This window comes from Bos javanicus, chromosome 6 (genome assembly GCF_032452875.1).
Source record: "Bos javanicus breed banteng chromosome 6, ARS-OSU_banteng_1.0, whole genome shotgun sequence".
In the NCBI taxonomy this organism is placed as follows: Eukaryota; Metazoa; Chordata; class Mammalia; order Artiodactyla; family Bovidae; genus Bos; species Bos javanicus.
Window position 1 is genome coordinate 39,745,319 of NC_083873.1, and position 5,172 is coordinate 39,750,490.

At 47.0% G+C, this 5,172-nt stretch overlaps 1 long non-coding RNA gene across 1 annotated transcript; it reads left to right on the forward strand.

The window, feature by feature from the left end:
- Positions 1-2,633: 2,633 nt before the first annotated feature.
- LOC133250077 (uncharacterized) lies at positions 2,634-4,910 on the forward strand. The gene is made up of 3 exons (XR_009737219.1): positions 2,634-3,457; positions 3,674-3,856; positions 4,815-4,910. It is a non-coding gene; the product is annotated as an uncharacterized LOC133250077 (long non-coding RNA).
- The last annotated feature ends 262 nt before the right edge of the window (positions 4,911-5,172 follow it).

Below are 5,172 nucleotides of genomic sequence, written 5' to 3' on the forward strand. Positions count from 1 at the left end.
CAAGGCTCAGTAGTAACCTGGGGGTTCTCACATAACAGTCCCTGGTATTGAGTAATCCGGGATGTTGATGGCCATTTATGGGGATCCCCTCTCAGGTGAGTGTTGACCTCATGCGGCACTTTTATGAACAAATCTTGGCCCAAAGTCAGCTTGGTTGCCTCCCAGAGCAGTAATGCAACTGCAGCAACTGCCCATAAGCATCCCAGCCACCCAGTGGCAACATTGCCCAGCTGATTAGAGACAAGTCACTGGTCTGTCCCATGTCCCCATAGTCTGAGACAACACTCCCTTAGCTACCTTGTCCTTTTCACTCACGTAAAGAGTAAACGGCTTAGCAAGGTCTGGCAGGCCCATGTGGGTGCTGATGTAATTGTACTGGGTTTGAGTTCTATTACCAGTGGGACTTGTTTTGCAAGCCTTGGGGAAGGGGTAAGGGTTGTCTTCCGCCCAGACCTCAGGGAATTGTTGAGTTAACTCTCTCTCTTGACTGTTTAGCCTGTCTGGTTTCCTTTCTGGGAGACTGTGCAACTTCCATTCATCTTAAGGGGTTATGAGCTGAGGTGGAATTCTGAGGGCATTGACCAGAGGTCTCCATTGCTGGGATTGGAGCCTGCCAAAACGGTGGCTCAAGGAACTCCGGGAGAGCTGGTGGAAGAGCAGTGGCTGCTGCAGGAACTTCACCTGGCCCTGGATTGGGCATTAAGGCGGGCTCCAGTCCTGGTGGAGCACTGGGAGGCAGGGGGGTCATTACCCAGCATGAGGGAGGGGTCAAGTCCATCCAGGAACGGACAGTCAGTCTCTAAGATCCACTTGGAGAGTGTCTCTTTAAGTGTTGGTTGGTTCCTTCCACCATCCCAGAACCCTGTGGCCTACATGCTGTATGTAATTTCCGCTTTATGTTTAAAGTTTTGCTTACTTGTTACACTAAATCAGCTGCAAAAGCAGGTCCATTGTCCAATCCAATGCTGGTAGGAAATCCAAATCTGGGAGATATCTTCCTAAGCAGACACCAGGCTACTTTTGATGCTCTTTCAGTCCGGGTAGGAAAAGCTTCTACCCATCCCGAGAACGTACATACTATGACCAGCAGGTAATGGCAGTGTCGGTGAGGTTCATTTCAGTGAAGTCCACTTCCAGGTGTTCAAAGGGCAGTGTGCCTTTTACCTGAATCCCTGGAGGTTTCTCTATGTGCCGAGAGGCAGCATTGACCTGTGAGCAGGCAGTGCAGTTCTGAGATTTTGTCCTGCATAGGGAAGAGAGGCAGGGAACCATGAAATATTTTCAAATTAGCTCTTCCAGTTTATCATGGCCTAGATGGGTTGCTTCGTGTGTTTGGCTTACCAGAGTGGGTGCCAGCTCCTCCAGTACCAATAATTTGCCACTTGGCAATTCCCACCATCCCTTTTCAGTCTTGATGGCCCCTTCTGCTTTGTGTGGTTGGTTTTGGGCTTCAGTGTATTTTGGAGAGTCTAGCGTTAGCTCAGGTAGCTCTGCCATATGAGAGCTTTATTTATTTATTTATTTTTCTGCACGCTCCATAGGGGCTTCACTTGTCACCCCCAAGCCCTCGGCTGCTTGTTTAGCGGTCTTATCTGCCAGTCTGTTCCCTGAGCCCAGCGGGTATCCTTTTTTTGACGTCCTCAGCAGTGTATGACTGCACCCCTTTCTGGTTCCCAGACAGCATCTAATAGGGTCTTAATTTCTTCCTTATTTTTAATATCTTTTCCACTAGCTGTCAAAGGCCTCTCTCCTTGTACAGAGCTCTGTAGTGTGGCAAAAGCATACCTGGAGTCTGTGTAAATGTTTGTCTTCTTACCTTTTGACAGCTGGAGGGCCTGGATTAGAGCATATAGTTCGGCCTGTTGAGCGGACCAGTGTGATGGCAGAGAGCTAGCCTCAGTGATGCTTTCTTCCATGACTACTGCATATCCCGACAGTCACTGTCCTTGTTTCACCAGGCTGGTGCCTTTGGTGTACAGGACCAAATCTGGGTCCGGGATTGGCTGGTCTCTCAAGTCAAGTCTGCTGGCATATTTCCTTGCAATCATGTGAGGGCCCACCTTCTCCCACAGGAAGGAGAGTGGCCGGATTCAGGGCCTGACAAGGCTCAGTAGTAACCTGGGGGTTCTCACATAACAGTCCCTGGTATTGAGTAATCCAGGATGTTGATGGCCATTTATGGGGATCCCCTCTCAGGTGAGTGTTGACCTCATGCAGCACTTTTATGAACAAATCTTGGCCCAAAGTCAGCTTGGTTGCCTCCCAGAGCAGTAACGCAACTGCAGCAACTGCCCATAAGCATCCCAGCCACCCAGTGGCAACATTGCCCAGCTGATTAGAGACAAGTCACTGGTCTGTCCCATGTCCCCATAGTCTGGGACAACACTCCCATAGCCACCTTGTCCTTTTCAGTCACATAAAGAGTAAATGGCTTAGCAAGGTCTGGCAGGCCCATGTGGGTGCTGATGTAATTGTACTGGGTTTGAGTTCTATTACCAGTGGGACTTGTTTTGCAAGCCTTGGGGAAGGGGTAAGGGTTGTCTTCCGCCCAGACCTCAGGGAATTGTTGAGTTAACTCTCTCTCTTGACTGTTTAGCCCATCTGGCTTCCTTTCTGGGAGACTGTGCAACTTCCATTCATCTTAAGGGGTTATGAGCTGAGGTGGAATTCTGAGGGCATTGACCAGAGGTCTCCATTGCTGGGATTGGAGCCTGCCAAAACGGTGGCTCAAGGAACTCCGGGAGAGCTGGTGGAAGAGCAGTGGCTGCTGCAGGAACTTCACCTGGCCCTGGATTGGGCATTAAGGCGGGCTCCAGTCCTGGTGGAGCACTGGGAGGCAGGGGGGGTCATTACCCAGTATGAGGGAGGGGTCAAGTCCACCCAGGAACGGACAGTCTCTAAGATCCACTTGGAGAGTGTCTCTTTAAGTGTTGGTTGGTTCCTTCCACCATCCCAGAACCCTGTGGCCTACATGTTGTATGTAATTTCCACTTGATGTTTAAAATTTTGCCTACTTGTTACACTAAATCAGCTACAAAAGCCGGGCCATTGTCCCATCCAATGCTGGGAGGAAATCCAAATCTGGGAGCTATCTCCCTAAGCAGGCACCAGGCTACTTTCGATGCTCTTTCAGTCCGGGTAGGAAAAGCTTCTACCCATCCCGAGAACGTACATACTATGACCAGCAGGTACTGGTAGTGTCAGTGAGGTTTCATTTCAGTGAAGTCATACAGCATATAGGCCGCAGAGATCTGGGATGGTGGAAGGAACCAACTGAACACTTAAAGAAACACTCTCCAAGTGGATCTTAGAGACTGACAGTTCCTGGGTGGACTTGTTTCCGACAGCTCTGCTCAGACTCAGGATGACCCCGAAGTCCCATGGCTCTTCTCCGTACAAAATTGTGTACGGGAGGCCCCCTCCCATAATAAAAGAGGTGTCAACAAATTTGCCTCAGGTAAGGGGAGATGAGGTTTCACAGCAGATGGAACAACTGGGTAAGGTAATAAATCAGGTAACTAAGTTTGTACAAGAAAGGGTGCCATTCCCCCTTGGGGAACAGATTCACGAATTTGTGCCCGGGAATCAGGTGTGGTCAAGGACTGGGAACACAACTCCTTGGCCCCACAGTGGAAGGGTCCATATACTCTTGTTCTAACCAGCCCTACTGCAGTTAAAGTTGCAGGTGTCACTCCCTGGATCCTCCACATGAGGGTGAAGAGGGCATACCATGCAGACTGGAGGATGCTGAGGGCACTACACAAAAGACCCTACTGATCCCTGTGAAACCAAGATCATCTTAAAGAAGAAACAGAGATGAAGCTCTACAATCAACTGCTGCTACAAGGACTTGCTGGTATCATCTTGAGACTAACCATAGTTTCAGTACAAAGAGGGACCTGTGCTATATAATTAAAGTTGAATGTTGTGTATATATTCCTGATTTATCTGGCTATATATCAGCCACACTCCATGACATGAAAGGTCAGGTAAAAGTTATGTCTGATGATAATCTTCCTTTTTGGATTTCCGTCCTATCTTGGATGAAGGGTGATTGGTGGAAAACTATATTTACCATTGTTATAGTTGCCTTGATAGTTCGGCTTTGTGGAGCCTTTGTTTTACAATGTATTATGAACTTTGTAACCCAAAGGTTGATGTTGTTCTCCCAAATTGGAGGTCAGAGAGTCAGGGCGGAATATATCCCTATGACTGATGCTCGTACTATGAGTTAAGAGCATCAAGAGGTAGGAATGAAGGAGGAAACAGACAGAACAGGCTCCATCTTGAAAGCAGGACTCCATCTTGGGCCGGACTGCTGACTTTGAACTATATGCCCAGTATCTATGGAAACGACATACCAACTGGAAAACCAGGGCCCCTGGATGGAAGAACCCCAGGGCTCGTACCTAGACTCTCTCTTGCCTAAAAGAATACCCTAATTATCTGTGTAACTGAATAGAATCATAAATTCTACCATGCTTATTGGGGTATGACCACAGGCCTATTGATAATTGTCCACTGTTAACTACCTAGGCTTAAGGCATATGAATCACAGGTTAACTTTGATTGTATCTTTCTTTTCCTTTGTTCAGACTAGTTTCAGGGAATTTGGGGAGGTGGGTTTGGGCACGTACACTTATGATATATAAGGTTTCCAGAGAAACTGGTCAGGGTCCTTGGCTAAGAGGAGACTCTACCTTGGGCCCGCCGGGTGTAATAAATGGCACTCTACTATCTGCATTGTCCTTAGTGAGTTTGTTTCCCAGAACAGGTGGCTACAACACTTTAACTATGTATTCTTTGTTTTACAGTAATTTCACCTGTCAGCTTTTCTCCTGTAGAATTAACTGCATAAATGTGCAAAGAGAACTTCATCATAGTTTTGAAAGATTTAAATGGAAATAAAATAAATATCATTCCGCAAAATAATGGTTGAATATGTTATGGTCCATTAATAGGACAAAGGCTATGTAGCAGCTTAAATAATAGTTTTCCTAGTTTAAAAACTTTGCATTCACATATAATGCATAGAAAATGATCTAGAAGGATACACATTAAATTAAAGATATGATTTCTTCAGGGGGTGAGAAGGGCTGGAGAAAGAAGGGGTAGGTCACAAAAGACTTACGCTTAGTTGCATCGCATGATTTGTTTTACCTATAGTGAGAC